The 19,222-nt window shown below is 42.6% G+C and overlaps 1 protein-coding gene across 6 annotated transcripts in view; it reads right to left on the reverse strand.

Annotated features, from left to right (window-relative positions):
- sugct (succinyl-CoA:glutarate-CoA transferase) overlaps window positions 1-19,222 on the reverse strand; it is a 515,386-nt gene that overhangs the window by 192,709 nt on the left and 303,455 nt on the right. Inside the window, exon 13 of one of the 6 annotated variants that reach the window (XR_009514784.1) lies at window positions 2,187-2,386. The exons of the other annotated variants lie outside the window; for them this stretch is intronic. The gene's annotated coding sequence lies outside the window, so the exon portion shown is untranslated. The remainder of the gene's footprint in view (window positions 1-2,186; window positions 2,387-19,222) is intronic. 6 annotated transcript variants of the gene reach the window in all.

The raw sequence follows: 19,222 nt of genomic DNA on the forward strand, positions 1-19,222 counted from the left end.
CCTCCTACAACCATCCATGTGCCTATATAAATGTTTCTAAAATGTCCCTAATGTACCTGCCACCACGCCTGGCAGCACATTCCACACATGTGCCACATCTGGAGCTAAGCAATGACTCCTTTGCTTGCATCTTCGGAAACAGCTCTATTTCTATCTTTGATATTTCTTTTCCTTTTCAAGGCTCTTTTGAAGACCCTGACCTGGAGTTACACACTGACTTTGGTTCTCTGTGAGAATGGGATCCACTCTCAGGGCCTCACCACTGGCTGCTTTTTGATATCCCAAGGACGCAGCCTGGGAGACCAGCGTGCCTTCAGGGTGTCGGATTTTTGTGGCTCTGGAGACGGGCTGATTCCAGGTCGGTGTCCATGACAGAGGCGTCACAGGAGAACACGGAACATCGGGAGCAGCGGGTTAGCTGCTGTGGGCTGTGTGTCCAGAGACCTCAGCCTTTCTGGGGCCGGCTCTCTGGGCGCAGAGCTCAGAAAAAGCGACACAATAGGCTTCTAACATCACAAATCAGCGAGTTGTTTGTTGTGCCTCCCCTCTCGCTGTGAAACAGAGACATCTCTTTTTCCCTTATTTGACACAGAGAGAGAGAGGAAGCCTGTGGTATGTTGAATTATCGGGTGAACAAGTATTCTTTGGGGTAATGCAAGTCTGTGGCTTTATTGATGCTTTGCTTGAGAACTCGGTGGAAGGCGCTGATGATTTTTTGCCGGTGAGGGAGGGGGGTGTTGTTGCCTTGCTGCTACTCGTCCGTGGGAGAGGGGAGCTGGGGGGGGGGGGGGGGTTTGGATTCTAACGTTTAACTGTCTTTGGGGCACTCCTCTGTTTTCGTGGATGTTTGTGAAGAAAAAGATTTCAGGATGTATGTTGCATACATTTCTCTGACATTAAATGTACCTATTACTGAAATTTAATGAAACATCTCTGTGCAATAAAAACTTACCTCTGACAACAGCTCCTAGACCTTCCTCCAATCACTTTAAAATTATGCCTCCTCGTACCAGCTATTTCCTCTCTGGGAAAAAGTCTCTGGCTATTCACTTGATTATTGCATTTTAACATCTTGTACACCTCTATCAAGTCACCTCGCACTCTCCTTTGCTCCAAAAAGAAAAACCCTAGCCTACTCAGCCTATACAGATTAGACATGCTCCCTAATCCAGGCAGTGTCCTGGCAGACCTCCTCTGCACCCTCTCTGCTTTCCATAATGAGATGACCAGAACTGAACACAATATTCCAAGTGTGGCCTAACCAGGGTTTTATAGAGCTGCAACATTACCTCACAACTCTTGAACTCAACCTTCCGAATAAATCTCTGCTGAAGAAGCATTAACCTTATTTCTCACACCACAAATGCATCCTGACATGCTGAGTGACCCCGTTTTTGTTATTTTCATTTCAGATTTCCAGCATCTGCTGCTTTTCTTTGCTTTTGAAATCAGATCTGTACTGTGTAAGCAACTCTCTGCCTTTGTACTCAGAATTGCATGTTCTCATTGTTCCTCAAGACTGGCAAGCTTACAGAAGCAGAATTAGATTTATTATCCAAAATATGTCATGAAATTTGTGGTTTTGTGGCAGCAGTACCATGTAATACATGAAAATAACTACGGGGTGATTGATAAGTTTGTGGCCTAAGGTAGAAGGAGATGAGTTATTAACTTCAAACTTTCTGCATAATCACTCAAAGAGTTGACCTGCATGTAACGAGAGCTGTATAACTCATCTCCTGCCTTAGGCCACAAACTTATCAATCACCCACCAGGGGACACTTTCTGGAGGTCCAAGATCTGTATGCTCCACGACCACTGGACTACGTGTGTAAGTGTAGGAGGGGACTATGTTGAAAAATAAATGTGCTAGGTTTTCTAACATTGACTCCCTCTTCCTTAGGCCATGAACTTATCAATCACCCCTCATATGTTACAATAAAAAATAAGCTGCAGAAAAGAGGAATATGGAGATAGTGTTCATCGACCATTCAGAAATACGACAGCAGGAAGAGGGGGAAGAAGTCCCATTATCTCTGCGGAATCAGAATCAGTATATTATCACTGACCTATGTTGTGAATTTTTGCTTTGTGGCCACAGTGTTTATGGATTATTCATAAATCTGATGGCAGAGGGAAAGAAGCTGGCATTCAAATGTTGCACGTGAGTCTTCAGGCTTCCATACCTCCTCCTTGATGTAGCAATGATAAGAAGAAGAGAATGATGGATGCCAACTTCTCGAGGCACTTCCTTTTGGAGATGTCCTCAGCAGCCTCTTGTGATCCTGCGCACTGGCACTTCGACACCAGGTGGTGATGCAGCCAGGCAGAATATCCCCAGCGTACATCTCTAGAGCCAAAGATCACCAGGCCAAGGGTAACCAACCTTTGTAAAGGAAAGCCAACATAAAATTACTTTGAGAAACAACTAGGTTAGGTTGTTTTTCAAAATAAAATTTAATAACTGCTTTTCAGAATCAAATTCAGATTTATTTATCACACGTACATCGATGCATATAGTGAAATGTGTTAACAACCAACACACACAAAGATGTGCTGGGGACGGCCCACAAGTGTTGCCACACATTCCAGCACCAACACAGCAATTCCACAATGCTCAGCAGAGCCACACAGAACACAACAAGGAACAAAACAACAGCAAAACAAGCCTCTTTCCTCCCTCCTTCCTACTCATACACACAGACAGTCCTCCAACCCCAGGACTGGCCTCTGGTACCTGGTCTCCAGGCTAGATAACAAAGTTTACATACATGATAACATCAAAAAACATGAGGGACCACCATCACACTGAGCACGGGGGGCCCCCAGGGCTGTGTGCTTAGTCCACTGCTGTTCACTCTGCTGACCCACAACTGTGCTGCAACACACAGCTCGAACTACATCATCAAATTCACCGATGACACGACTGTAGTGGGCCTCATCAGCACGAACGACGAGTCAGCATAGACAGAGGAGGTGCAGCGACTAACAGACTGCAGGATTGTTGGTGCAGAGCCAACAACCTGTCTCTGAATGTCAACAAAACAAAAGAGATGGTTGTTGACTTCAGGAGGGCATGAAGTGACCACTCCCTGCTGAACATCGACGGCTCCTCAGTAGAGACTGTTAAGAGCACCAAATTTCTTGGTGTTCACCTGGCAGAGAATCTCACCTGGTCCCTCAACACCAGCTCCATAGCAAAGAAAGCCCAGCAGCATCACTACTTTCTGCGAACCACTCATCCTCACCACATTCTACAGAGGATGTATTGAGAGCATCCTGAGCAGCTGCATCACCGTCTAGTTCAGAAATTGCACCATCTCGGATTGAAAGACCCTGCAGCGGATTGTGAGGTCAGCTGAGAAAATCATTGGGATCTCTCTTCCCGTCATTACAGACATTTACACCACACACTGCATCTGCAAAGCAAACAGCATTATGAAGGACCCACGCACCCCTCATACAAACTCTTCTCCCTCCTGTGGTCTGAGAAAAGGCATCGAAGCATTCGGGCTCTCACGACCAGACTACCTAACAGTATCTTCCCTCAAGCTATCAGACTCATCAATACCCAGAGTCTGGACTGACACCAACTTACTGCCCCCTACTGTGCCTATTGTCTTGCTTATTATTTATTGTAATATCTGCACTGTTTTGTGCACTTTATGCAGTCCCGGGTAGGTCTGTAGTCTAGTGTAGCTTTTTTTATCTGTGTTGTTTTTACGTAGTTCAGTGTAGTTTTTGTACTGTTTCATGTAGCACCATGGTCCTGAAAAACATTGTCTCGTTTTTACTGTGTACTGTACCAGCAGTTATGGTCGAAATGACAATAAAAGTGACTTGGAATAAGTTTACCATCTTAATACTCAACTGGGGCACCATGGTAGTATTGTAGCAGTTAGTGTGATGCTCAGGGCATTTGAGTTTGCTGTTCAATTTCAGCTTCCTCTATAAGAAAGCTTGTATGTTCTTCACGTGTGCATGTGGGTTACCTCTGGGTGCACTGGCTTCCTCCCAAATTCCAATATCACACTGGTTAGTAGACCACATTGACGACCAGGTGTACACATGTACCTAATAAAGTGGCCGCTAAGTATATGGTAACATTGCTCACAGGGACATTTTGACCCATGTTATTCTGCACTGAGATTATAGCTGTCAGAAACTTTTGCTTTACAGGCATATCAGGCAAGGGTGAGCTGCAATGTGTCCATAATCGATGTGGAAATGGAATGCACACATATTTCAGTGCTGGGTATGGAAAGGGGCTGATAACATGTAAAATATGTGCAAGCAATGTCAGTATTTATTTATTTAGAGACACAGTGCAGAACAGGCCCTTCTGGCCCACCAAGCTGCACCACCCAAAGAAACCCAAAGATTTAACCCTATCTTCATCACAGGACAATTTACAATGACAATTAACCTAAAGTGCTATAAGGCTATGAAACAAAAACTTCACGGCACGTTAAAAGTTTCTTCTGCCTGGCAATTAATCTGATCAACCATTCTATTTAGCCTCCACACCAGCCCCCTCTATCTATTACCCCTGTCACATCACTGGACTGTAAACACTGCTTTATAATACAGTTTACATTGTAAATACATGCTGGTATTAATGAATCGGTGCACATTTTATTCCATATCTGAACTTTAACCTCTAACTTTATTTTTTATATAATTCTTTGTACTTTAGAATTGTGGCATACTGCTTTCTAGATGCACATCATGCCCTGACCAACACACCAGGGTAAATTTCTAATTCATGTAAATGTACACAGTGAGTAAAGTTGATCCTTGATCCTTACTAAAATGTAAAGTTACCTGAGGGGAGGGGGGGGGGGGGGAGAAAAATCAAAGAAGCAAACTTAAGGTTTTCTGCAGAACAGAATGGAGGGTGCTTCAATTAATGTTATAATGCCAAGCTTCGGAGTTGAAGCATAAAATTAAACATTGTGCAAATCGTATAGCACGGGTACAGATGATGCTGCCTAATTCTAGTGGTACAAAATAGAACCACTGGCAAGAACTGTTCAAACACAATCCACCTTGCACTTCAGATACAGAGTTGTACAGCACAGAAACAGACCCTTCAGCCCATTGCATCCATGCTGAGCATCAAGTATCCATCTATACTAACCCCATTAATCAGCTCTAGATCCAGATTCTGAAAATTCTCACCATTTTGATAGAACATAGAGCAATCCAGAGCAGGAACAGAGTTTTGGCCAACAATGTTGTATCAAATAAAAGATAAAAAAATCAAGTTTTTGAAGATTAGATTTATTTGTCATATGTATATCAGTAAATCAAAACAAACAGTGAAATGTGGTATTTGCATCAACAACCAAGACAGTGATGAGGGCAGCTTACGAGTGTCACCATGATTCCAGCACCAAATAGTGTGCCTACAACCTACTAACTCTAAACGATATGTGTTTGGAATGAGGGAGGAAAGCAGAGCATGTGGAGATAGCCCACAGTCATGGGGAAAATGTAGAAATTCCTAACAGTGGTGGGAATTGAACATCAACTTTATAGCAGTAGCAGTAAAACATTACACTAACAAATTGAAGATGATGATGACGTCAACTCAGGCCTGAGAGGCCAGCGTTGGGCATTTTCATGCCCTACAAGGTGCGGAACTAAAGACTGTGTGGCGCGCCACTCCCCACACAGGACATTTTGCAGTATTTTTCATTATTTTATGAAGTTGAGTTGCGAGCTTAACACTCAAGCCGGCACGGATGGAAAGCGTACTCGGGTACAGCCCGACTGGATTCGAACCCAGGAACCTCCGTTCCAGAGTCTGACATTGATGTCACTGCGACACCAGCCAAGATGAATTGCTACCATGTAATTAAATACCCAACTAAATTACTCCCTTCTGCCTACACATGTCCATATCCTTCCATTTCCCTCACACTCATGTACCTATTTAAGAGTCCCTTAAATGCCTCTGTTGAATTTGCCTCCAACAACACCCCAGGCAGCACATACCAGATGCCCACCACACTCTGTGTAAAAGACTTGGCCCATACATCTCCTTTGAACTTACCTCCTCTCACCATTAATGCATGTCCTCTGGTATTAGACATTTCAACCTGGGGAAGGAATAAATCTGCTGTCTGTCTCTACGCACTTCTCAGAATCCTATTAACTTCTACCTGGGCTCTCCTCAGCCTCCTGCACCCCAGACAAAACAATCCACATTTGTCCAACCTCTTCCTACAACACGTGCCTTCTAATCCAGGCAGCAGCCTAGTGCCTCCCTCCTTTTGCATCTTCTCCAAAGCCTCCATATCCTTCCTAAAATGTAGTGACCAGAACTGGATGCAATAATGCTGATCCAGCTTTAGTGAAGTTTTATAAAGTCGCAACATTACTTCCTCACTCTTCATAATCAAAGTTAAGTTTATTGTCAAGTACGTCTATGTTCAGTTGCAATGAAAAACTTGCTTTCAGCAGCATCATAGGCACATAAGCAGTTTTCGACGTACGTATGATAAATGAATCTGAATCTGATAAGCAGTATTCACAAGGAAAACAAATTAATCATTAAATATAAACAATGTTATATGAGAAAACACAAACAGAACAAAAAAGAAGTCCATTCAAGTGCCAAGTCACCAGGCCATGTTCTCTTCTCTGCTCTCAGGCAACAGGTACAGGAGCCTCAGGACTCACACTACCAGGTTCAGGAACAGTTATTACCCCTCAGCCACCAGGCTCTTGAACGAGGGTGGATAACAAAACTCACCCCAACACTGAACTGATTTCAGAACCTATGGACTCACTTTCAAGGACTCTTCAACTCATGTTCTCAATAGTATTTATTTATTTATCTATCTATCCATCCAACTATTTATTTATTTATTATTTGTGTTTCTTTGTATTTTCACGTTTTGTCTTCTTTTGCGCATTGGTTTTGTCAATCTTTGCTTGTGTATAGTTTTTCATTGACTCTATTGCATTAGGATGTACGCTTAGCCCACTGCTCTACTTTCTCAATACACATGATTGCGAGGCAAGACACAGCTCAAGTGTAATCTATGAATTCACTGATGATACCACTGTTGTTGTAGAGCTTTAGAAAGTGATGAGGAGATGTGCAGCAGTGAGATAGATTGGCTGGTTGAGAGGTGTCACAACATCAACCTCATGATCAACCAAGATCAAGGAATTCGGATTCAGATTCAGATTATTGTCATTTAGAAACCACAAATGCAATGCAGTTAAAAGATGAGACAACGTTCCTCCAGAATGATATCACAAAAGCATATGTCAAAACAGACTACACCAGAAAATCCACATAACGTTTGGCAATCCCCAAGAAGAGGAAGTCAGAAGAAGACATATCAATCCTCACAAGGGGTCAGTGGTGGAAAGAGTGAGCGGCTTCAAGTTCCCGAGTATTTCCATCCCAGAAAACAAACTCTGGCAAAGACATTGATGCAATTGCAAAGAAAATACACCAGTGGCTCTACTGTATTGAGCGTTTGAGGCAATTTGCTATGTCACCAAAGATTCTTGCAAACTTCCACAGATGCATAGTGGAGAACATTGTGACTAGTTGCATCACAGCCTGATACAGAGGGTCCAATGCACCAGATTGAATGAGGCTACAGAGGGAATAACGAGTGACATTATTCAAGATTCAATATCGTTTGTTATCAATCTTCAGTACATGAGTGCAAAGGAGAATAAAATGATTGTTACTCCAGACCTGACGCAGCAGAAAAAGCACAATATGTACAATAACAAAAGACAATGAGACACTGCCAGCCCTCCCCACCTCTACTCACACCCCCCACTGCCAAGACAATAACAGTTCAGAGAATCATGTAGGAAAGTTCTCTTGCCATCTGTAAATGAAATTCTTTTCACCCTGCAACCATCAGGCAGGAGGTACAGAAGACATACGTCCCATGCCACCAGTTCTGGGAAAAGTTATTGCCCTCAAACTGAACCAGAGTGAATAACTACACTCGACTCAACACTAAATTGATTCCACAACCTATGGACTCATTTTCAATGACTCTACAGCTCAAGTTCACAATATTTATTTACTTATCTATTTATGTATGTATGTATTTATTTACTTAAACCATAAGACATGGGAACAGAATTAGGCCATCTGACCCATTGAGTCTGCTCTGCCATTCAATTATGGCTGATCCTTATTTTTCTATCTCCTCCTCAACCCCAGTTCCTGGCCTTCTCCCCGTAACCTTTGATGCCATATCCAATCAAGAACCTATCAGTTTCTGCCTTAAATACACCCAATGAACTGGCCTCCACAGCTGCATATGGCAACAAATTCCACAAATTCACCACTCTTTGGCTAAAGAAATTTCTCCACATCTCTGTTTTGAAAGGGCAACACTCTATCCTGAGGCTGTGTCCTCCTGTTCTAGACTCTCCCACCATGGGAAACATCCTTTCCACATCTACTCTGTCTAGGCCTTTCAAAATTTGAAAAGTTTCAATGAGATCCCTCTCATCCTTCTGAATTCCATCGAGTACAGACCCAAGCCATCAAACGTTCTTTGTATGATAACCCTTTCATTCCTGGAATCATCCTTGAGAACCTCCTCTGGACCCTCTCCAATGCAAGCACAACTTTTCTAAGATGAAGGGCCCAAAGCCATTCACAATACTCAAGGTGAGGCCTCACCAGTGCCTTATAAAGCCTCAGCATCACATCCTTGCTCTTGAATTCTAGACCTCTTGAAATGAATGCTAACATTGCATTTGCCTTCCTTACCACTGACTCAACCTGCAAGTTAACCTTTAGGGTGTTCTGCACAAGGACTCCCAAGTCCCTTTGCATCTCAGAGTTTTGGATTTTCTCCCCGTTTAGAAAATAGTCCACACATTTATTTCTACTACCAAAGGGCCTGACTATGTACTTTCCAACATTGTATTTCATTTGCCACTTTCTTGCCCATTGTCTAAGTCCTTCTACTTCCTGTTTCCTCAACACTGCCTGCCCCTTCACCAATCTTAATTTCATCTGCAAACTTGGCAACAAATCCACCTATTCCACCATCTGAATCATTTATATACAGCATAAAAAGAAGTGATCCCAACACAGACCCATGCAGAACACCAGTAGTCACTGGCAGCCAACCAGAAAAGGATCCTTTTATTCCCACTTGCTGCCTCCTACTAATTAGTCAATGCTCTAACCATGTTAGTAACTTTCCTGTAATACCATAGGCTCTTAATTTGGTAAAGCACCATGTGTGGCACCTTGTCAAAGTCCTTCTAAAAGTCCAAATATACAACATCTTCTGCATCCCCTTTATCCATCCTACTTGTAATCTCCTCAAAGAATTCCAACAGGTTCGTCAGGCTGTTTGTTTATTTATGTATTTGCATTTGCACTATTTCTTGTTTTTGCACATTGGTTGTGTGTCTGTCTTTCTTTGTGTGCAGTTTGTCATTGATTCTATTCTGTTTCCTGGTACTTACTAGGAATATCCACAAGAAAATAAATTTCAGGTCAGTAGAGTTGATTATGGTTAATTGGGATACATTGGGACCAGCACATTTTGGCCCAATTAAATAGCTGCTGCAATTAACCTGTTTCATTGAACTAATTAAAAAACATATTAAAAATTGAGTAACAGAATACTTATTTAAATGAAAAACAGGACAAATTAGAACTAGGAAACTACTAATGCTACTAGAGAACTATAAAATAGTGTTTTAGTTGCTAATAGGTATTGACAGAGAAATTCATCAGTCTATGCATCCGTGTTCTTTTGATTGACTCTAAATGAACAAAATCAGCGTAGACTGTCTTTATACAATCTTTTTGATGATTGAATACGCCAAATCTTCATTTTCATTGTAACATTCAAGATGACTACTGATATCTTCAAATTCTTCATAATTCCTAACTTGTTGAAGTAGAGAAATAGTTTCATTTTCACTCCCAGCCATGTCTGACATCTCCAAGCCTGTAAGCTTGAAACCACCGTAAGCAAAATGGTCTGAATTGCCTTAATTCTTATTTCTTGCCAACTATCATTGAAAAAAAATCACTGCTTTTGAACACAAACACAAACAACTGATGCTATTTAAAAAATGTTCACTTTAAGCATGGTGTAGTATCTAACAGCCACTCAAGTGCACACAACTAACGCTAGTGAGAAAATGTTTAGCAATAGTATCTCATTCCAATTAAGCAGCATAATGTCACAAATAAATAAAGAGAATCCCAGCAATTTTTCACAATTAGCTTAGTTCTTTGAGAGTTGTCCCAAATAAGTGGCTGACATGATTAACCAATGGGCAAATTAATAGGAATCCATTGTATTTGGTGATGTATATGTACTTTGATTTTTAAAAATCTTTGAAATTTGAACTGCAGGTTAATAAAGTAAGAAGCAATCTTCAGTAATCATGTTTTCTGCTTCTAAGTGTATACCTGCACAATTGCTTGTAAATGCAAATATCTAATCAGCCAATCATGGGGCAGCAACTCAATGCACAAAAGCATGCAGACATGGTCAAGAGGTTCAGTTGTTGTTCAAACCAAACATCACGTTGGGGAAGAAATGTGATCTAAGTAATGTTGACTGTAGAGGAATTGTTGGCACCAGACAGAATGGTTTGAGTATCTCAGAAACTTCTGATCTCCTGGGATTTTTATGCACAGCAGTCTCTTGAGTTTACAGAGGGTGGTGCAAAAAACAATAAACATTCAGTGAGTGGCAGTTCTGTGGGTAAAAATGCCTTGTTAAGGAGAGAGGTCAGAGGCGAACGGTCTGACTGGTTCAAGCTGACAGGAAGGTGACAGTAACTCAAATAACCATGAGTTACAACAGTGGCATGCAGAAGAGCATCTCTGAATGCAGAATGTGTTGAACCTTGAAGTGGATGGGCTACAACAGCAGAGGACCATGGATATACACTCAGTGTCCAATTTATTAGGCACAGGAGAGACCAAATCAAGTGGCCACTGAATGCATGGTAACATATACGTACTTTAAAAATAAATTTACTTTGAACTTTGAAGAATGTTACCCAAGGTTAATTACCATTCAAATTTGGATGGAAACCACGAAGATACCAATAAGGCATACAAACGTTATATCATAGAGGATTCAGGTCTCCTCCAAGTGAATACTTAATCTGTCATGAGCCACTCTTCAGTTGAGAAAACATGAGCCATCTGGCAAACACTTCAATTAAAATGAGAAGTCCTCAACAGCAAATTGACGAGGGTAAAGGAGGCACTCCATCACCCGGACATCTGCAGTTACTCAAACTTCACTCTTTGTAGGGTGATCAAAAACATTTGCCGTTTCTTTGTAATTTTTTTTTCTGATAAGAGAAAGGGGAAACATACTGATATCGGGCTCAAAGCCTCACTGGGGAAATCAAGGTTAAGATCACATGAAGGAAACCCAAATTCTCAATTCACAAGGAGCTCCATTGTTGGGGGAAGAAATATGACAGGGCTTTTGAATCTTTACTGATGCACACGTAAAGCCTCAGATATACCTGAAATTGTTTTTTTTTTCACCCTTGTTAAAATGTGCAACTTTTTCAAATGCTGCTTGAGCATTAAAAATCAACCAGCAATCTCTGAGTGACTAGCTTGCTAGGAGTAGGTTTACTTATATAAGAGTTTTTTCAAAAGGTGATGCCTCAGGGAGGAGGCATCCATCACTGAGGACCCTCATTGTCCAGAACGTGGCCCCTTCACATTGCTACCATCAGGGAGGAGATTCAGGTGCTTGAAGACACATACTCGATATTTCAGAAACAGATGCATCCCCTCCGCTTGTAATGATCAATAAACCAATTGTTTGCAATGAAATAACCTTGCCTGTTATCTCAGGGCTGGGTGTAACTGCACCTGCGTGCCACCCCCCTGCCTCTGGCACTCCTTCTCTGCCACCTGTCCCACACCCCTCCAGCGGCGCTCCACCCTCACTATTCCCAATATCTTTGCTTCTGCCAGATTTACAAATTTGCTCTCTGCTCCACATCGACAAATACAGTACTGTGCAGAAGTGTGTGTGTGTGTGTGTGTGTGTGCACGTGTGCGTGTGTGTGTGTGTGTGTGTGTGTGTGTGTGTGTGTGTGTGTGCGTGTGTGCACGTGTGCGTGTGTGTGTGTACGCGCGCGTGCACGCATTTAAGACTATTTGTATGGTATTGTATGTGAAGAACAGAGGATGGCCAGAGTAAGGGGAAGGCTGATCAGGGATAGTAGAGGAAACATGTACCTTGAGACAGAAGAGGTAGCAGAGATCCTTTGCTGAATACTTTGCTTCAGTATTCAGTAGTGAGAGGGACCTTGACATTTGTGAAGACACCCTTAAATAGGCTGATATGATTATACATGTTGATGTTCAACAAGAGATGTGCTAGAATCTTTAGAAAGGGTTAGGTTTATTTTAGAGTAGGTTAAAAGGTTGGCACAACATTGTGGGCTGAAGGGCCTGTACTGTGCTGAGGAGTTTTATGTTCTAGTTCTATCACACACACTTTTCGTCAGCAACAAACTGTCTACCAGAGGAACTTAGCAGATCGAACAGCATCTGTAAGAGGAATGGAATTGTTTGCGATTCAGCTGCCTGGATTTGGATGGGAAGAGGGTGAGGAAGTCCAGAGTGATCTTTGGCTGCCTTGAAGAGATGTACTATACTTTTCATCAAGTCCTTAGCATCCAACATCTACGTGCTTTAGCCAGACCACTGCCTTGCTTCATCTCCAGTTTGAATATTCAGTTCTCCTTTCTGCCTAGCCCAAGCTTCACAGTTCTGATCAAATTCAAATTCTAAAATTATTCAGGGTATATTGTTGGGCTACATTACAACCTAGTTATTTTATTTCTGACATTTTTACATTGCTGCTATGGTTTACAAAAACTCACTTTTAGCACAAAGATGTATTCTGTGGAGAGAAGAGAGTTGTTTTTGGGAATAAGACCTATGAATGGGATGCTTTGGTAGATGAATGTGTAGCCGAGGAATTGGTGTAGGGGGCAGGGTTTCAGATTTATGGGTCATCGGCATCGCTTCAGAGAAGGTATGACCTGTGCATAAAGGACAGTTACACATAAACCCAAGGGGTCCAATATTCTTGTGGGCAGGTTTGCTAGAGCTGCTGAAGAGGGTTTAATTTGACAGGAGTATGGAACTGGAGTGGTAGGGATGAGGATGGGGCAGTTGGTATGCAACTAGATGCAGCATCTATTGAGACTGTGAGGAAGGACAGGCAGATGATAGGGCAAAATTGCCATCAGTGGGATGAGTTGAAGTAACATGGCGTCAAAATTGAAAAGGGTGACAAATACAGCACTGAAGGTGTTAAATTTGAATGCATGCATTATACAGAATAAGGTAGGTGAATTTGTTGTGCATTTAGCAGGTATGATGTTGTGGGCATCACTGAGATGTGGCTGAAAAACGATCATAGTTGTGAGCTTTACATCCAAAGATACATTGTATCAAAAGGACAGGCAGGTAGGCAGAGAGGGTGGGGTGAACCTGTTGGTAAAAAATAAAATCAAATCCTTAGAAAGAATTAACAAAGTATCAGAAAATGTAGAATCCTTGTGGGTAGTGTTAAGAAACTGCAAGGATAAAAAGACCCTGGTGCTGGATACCAAGAGAGGGAACTTGTAGAATGCCTACAACAAGGCTTCTAGAGCATCTCGAGGTTAAACCCATGAAGGGAAGTTCTGGATTGGGTGCTGCGTAGTGAACCACATTTGATTAGGGAGCTTCAGGTGAAGGAACCTTTAGTGATCATACTATGATAAAATTCACCCTGCAGTTTGAGAGGGAGAAGACAAAGTCAGACATATCAGTATTGCAGTGGAGTAAAGGGGATTACAGAGGCATGAGAGAGGAGCTGGCCAAAGATGAATGGAAAGAGAAACGAGCAGGGTTGACTGCAAAACAGCAATCTGGGAGGCATTCAGAAGGCGCAGGGTAGATACATCCACAAGATGAAGAAGTATTCTAAACGGAGGATGACACAACTGTGGTTGACAAGTAAGTTAAAGACAACATAAAAGCAAAGGGCATATAATATAGCAAAAATTAGTGGGTAGTTAGAGGATTAGGAAGGTTTTATACATCAACAGAAGTCAACTAAAAGAGCCATAAGGAGAGAAAAGATTAAATATGAAGCTAAGTTAGTTAATGATATAAATGAAGACACAGAAAGTTTTCTCAGATATACAAATAAAGAGAGAAGAGAGTGGACATCAGATAGCTAGAAAATGATGGAGGTGCAGTAGTAATGGGGAACAAAGAAATGGAACAAAAACTTAATGAGTATTTTGTGTCAGTCTGCACTTTGGAAGACATTAGCAATATCAAGTCAAGTCAACTTTTACTGTCATTTCAACCATAACTGCTGGTACAGTGCATAGTAAAAATGAGACAATGTTTTTCAGGACCATGGTGTTACATGACACAGTACAAAAAACTAGACTGAACTACGTAAAAGACAACACAGAGAAAGCTACACTAGACTACAGACATACCCAGGACTGCATAAAGTGCACAAAAACAGTGCAGGCATTACAATAAATAATAAACAGGACAGTAGGGCAAGGTGTCAGTCCAGGCTTCGTGTATTGAGGAGTCTGATAGCTTGGGGGAAGAAACTGTTACATAGTCTAGTCGTGAGAGCCCGAATGCTTCGGAGCCTTTTCCCAGATGGCAGGAGGGAGAAGAGTTTGTATGAGGGGTGCGTGGGGTCCTTCATAATGCTGTTTACTTTGCGGATGCAGCGTGTAGTGTAAATGTCCGTGATGGCAAGAAGAGAGACCCCGATGATCTTCTCAGCTGACCTCACTATCCACTGCAGGGTCTTGCGATCCGAGATGGTGCAATTTCCAAACCAGGCAGTGATGCAGCTGCTCAGGATGCTCTCAATACAACCCCTGTAGAATGTGATGAGAATGGGGGGTGGGAGATGGACTTTCCTCAGCCTTCGCAAAAAGTAGGGATGCTGCTGGGCTTTCTTTGCTATGGAGCTGGTGTTGGAGGACCAGGTGAGAATCTCCGTCAGGTGAACACCAAGAAATTTGGTGCTCTTTACGATCTCTACCGAGGAGCCGTCGATGTTCAGCGGGGAGTGGTCGCTCCATGCCCTCCTGAAGTCAACAACCATCTCTTTTGTTTTGTTCACATTAAGAGACAGGATGTTGGCTCTGCACCAGTCCGTTAGCCGCTGCACCTCCTCTCTGTAAGCTGACTCGTCGTTCTTGCTGATGAGACCCACCACGGTCGTGTCACCAGCGCACCTGATGATATGGTTCAAGCTGTGTGTTGCAGCACAGTCATGGATCAGCAGAGTGAACAGCAGTGGACTGAGCACACAACCCTGGGGAGCCCCCGTGCTCAGTGTGATGGTGTTGGAGATGCTGCTCCCGATCCAGACTGACTGAGGTCTCCCAGTCAGGAAGTCTAGTATCCAGTTGCAGAGGGAGGTGTTCAGGCCCAGTAGGCTCAGCTTTCCAATCAGTTTCTGAGGGATGATTGTGTTGAATGCTGAACTGAAGTCTATGAACAGCATCCGAACATATGCGTCTTTTTTGTCCAGGTGGGTTAGGACCAGGTGGAGGGTGGTGGCAATGGTGTCATCTGTTGAGTGGTTGGGATGGTACGCAAACTGCAGGGGATCCAGTGAGGGGGGCAGCAGAGTCTTGATATGCCTCATGACGAGCCTCTCGAAACACTTCATGATTCGAGTGTCAGGGGAGAAGTATAGTTGCTTTACTAAGAAGGTGCTTGGGAATCTGAAAGGTCTGAAGGTAGATAAGTCACATGAACTTGAAAGGATCTGAAAGAGATAGCTGAAGATATTGTGGAGGCAGCAGTAGGGGATTTTAACTTGCCACATATTGACTGGGACTATATGGGATATGGGGCGATACAGTAAAAGAACTATATGGGATAGAGTTTATCAAATATGTTCAGGAATGTTTCTTTAATCAGTACATAGTAGTCCCAATGACAGAGTATGCAATATTTATCTGCTATTAGGGAATGAAACAGGGGAGGTGACAGAAGTTTGTGTAGGGAAATACTTGGCATCTAGAGATCACAATGCCATTAGTTTCAAAGCAAAGATATAAAAAGATAGGTCTCGTTTGCGTGTTGAGATTCTAAATTAGAATCCAATTCTGATGATATCAGAAAGGATCTGGCTAGTGTGGATTAGGAAAGGTTGTTTTTCTAGCAAAGGTGTATGTGATAAGTGGAAGGCCTTCAAAAGTGAAAATTTGAAAGTACAAACATAGGAACATAGGAAGCACAATACAGGGCCTTCAGCCCACAAAGTTGTGCCGAACATGTCCCCACCTTAGAAATTACTAGGGTTACCCATAGCCCTCTATTTTCCTAAGTTCCACGTACCTATCCAAAAGTCTCTTAAAAGACCCTATCATATCCGTCTCCACCACCGTCACCGGCAGTCCATTCCACACACTCACCACTTTCTGCGTCAAAATCTTACCCCTGACATCTCTCCTGAACCTATTCGCAAGCACCTTAAACTTGTGCCCTCTGTGGCAGCCATTTCAGCCCTGGGAAAAAGCCTCTGACTATCCACATGATCAATGCCCCTCATCATCTTATACACCTCTATCAGGTCACCTCTCATCCTCCGCTGCTCCAAGGAGAAAAGGTCAAGTTTACTCAACCTGTTTTCATAAGGCATGCTCCCCAATCCAGGCAACATCCTTGTAAATATCCTCTGCACCCTTCCTATGGTTTCCACATTCTTCCTGTAGTGAGGCGACCTGAACTGAGCACAGTTTGTCAAGTGGGGTCTGACCAGGGTCCTATAGAGCTGCAAAGCCTATATGTGCCAATCAGAATAAAATGTAAAGATAACAAGTGTGGGGAACCTTGGTTTTCAAGAGACATTGAGGGCTTGTCTTTTTTAAAAAAGGAAGGATTCTACAGATGTTAAGAGCAAAATGATTGCGAGGGATGAGATTGGTCCACTGAAAGGTCAGAATGGTAATCCATGCATGGAGCCAAAAGAGATGGGGGAGATCTTAAATGGATTTGTTGCTCAGGAGGCAGACACAGAGTCTACAGAAGTAAGGCAAAACAGCATCAACTTCATGGACTCCAAACAGATTAAAGAGGATAAGGTGTTTGCTGTCTTGATGCAAATTGGGGTGGATAAATTCCTAGGACAAGGTATTCCCTCGGACTCTGTGGGAGGCAAGTGCATTAATTGCTGGGGCCCTAGTAGAGATATTTATATCATCCTTAGCAATAGGTGAGGTGCCAGAGGATTGGAGGATAGCTAATGTTGTTCTGTTAATTAAGAAAGGCTCTAAAAATAAACCAGGAAATTATAGGCCATTGAGTCTGCATCAGCAATGGGAAAGAAATTATTGGAAGGTATTCTAAGGGACTGGATATATGAGTATTTGGATAGACAGGGACTGATTAAGGAAGTCAGCATGGCTTCATGCGTGGTAGATCAAGTCTAAGCAATATTATAGAGTTTTTTGAGGAGGTTACCAGGAAAGTTGATGAAGGCAAGGCAGTGTATATTGTCTACATGGGCATTAGTAAGGCATCTGACAAGGTCCCACCTGGGAGGCTGGTCAAGAAGGTTCAGTCACTCAGCATTCAGGATAAGGTAGTAAACTGGGTTAGTCATTGGCTTTGTGGAAGAAGCCTGACAGTGGTAGTAGAGGGTTGCCTCTCTGACTAGAGGCCTGTGACTAGTGGTGTGTTGCAGGAATCAGTGCTGGGTCCTCTGTTGTTTTGTCATCTATAGCAAATACCTGGATAAATTGGTTAACCGGATCAGCAACTTTGTGGATGAGACCAAGACTGCGGTGTAGTGGACAGCGAGGAGGACTATCAGGCTTGCAGAGGGATCTGGACCAGCTGGAAAAATGGGCAGAAAAATAGCAGACGGAATTTAATGCAGACAAGTGCGAGGTTTTGCAGTTCAGTAGGACCATCCAGGGTAGGTCTTACACACTGTGAAGGGCGGTAGAATAAAGGGATCTGGGAATACAAGTCCATGGTTCATTGAAGGTGGTGTCATGGTTAGATGGGGTTGTAAGGAAAGTTTTTGGCACATTGGCCTTCATAAATCAAAGTACTGGGTACACGAGGTGGGATGTTATGTTGAAGGTATATAAGACATTGGTGAGGCCTAATTTGGAATATTGTGTGCAGTTTTGGTCACCTATCTACAGAAAAGATGTAAATAAGGTTGAAAGAGTACAGAGAAAATTTACAAGGATGTTACTGGGTCTGGTGGACCTGAGTTATAAGGAAAGATTGAATAGGTTTAGGACTACATTCCATAGAACATAGATGATTGAGAGGAGGTTTGATAGAGGTATACACAATTATGAGGGGTATAGATCGGGTAAATGCAAGCAGGCTTTGTCCACTGAGGTTGGGTGGGACAACAATCAGGAATCATGGGTTAAGGGTGAAAGGCAAAAATCTAAGGGGAACATGAGAGGAAGGTCAGAGGTTCATGAAAGTGTGGAACAAACTGCTAGTGCAAGTGGTGTATGCAAGCTTGATTTCAACCTTTAAGAGAAATTTGGATAGGTACATGGATGGTTGGGGTATAGAGGGCTATGGTCTCGGTGCAGGTTGCTGAGAGCAGGCAGTTTAAATGGCTCAGCATGGACAAGATAGACTGTAGGGCCTGTTTCTGTGCTGTACTTTACTATGAATCTATTAGCAGTGATGTTTCATGTATCACTAGATCCTAGAATATTTCCAGAGGACTGGAAGTCACTGAATATATTTAAAGTGGAGACTGACACGTCATTGATTTGTAAGGGCATCAAATCTTATAGGGAGAGGGCGGGAGAATGGGATTGTGAGGGTTAATAAATCAGCTATAATGAAATGCTGGTGCAGATAAGATTGGCTGAACGGTCTAATTCTGCTCTTATGTCTTATGGTCTATGGAGAAAAAGAGCTTGAGGACATTAAGTAGATTTTATTTAGATGCTTCTGGAATGGCACTGTAGCATACCGGTTAGTATAAACTCTACTGCAGGCCTAGTGATCACCCACTGGGGTTTGAATCCCACCATGCTTTGTAAAGAGATTCCTTGTAAGGTTCTCCCCATTCTCATGGGATTTCTCCAGGTGCTCTGGTTTCCTCCCACATTCCAAAGACATATGGGTTATGGTAGTGAGTTACAGACATGCTAATTTGGTGTTGAAAGTGTGGCA

Source organism: Hypanus sabinus, chromosome 1 (genome assembly GCF_030144855.1).
Source record: "Hypanus sabinus isolate sHypSab1 chromosome 1, sHypSab1.hap1, whole genome shotgun sequence".
Taxonomy (NCBI): domain Eukaryota; kingdom Metazoa; phylum Chordata; class Chondrichthyes; order Myliobatiformes; family Dasyatidae; genus Hypanus; species Hypanus sabinus.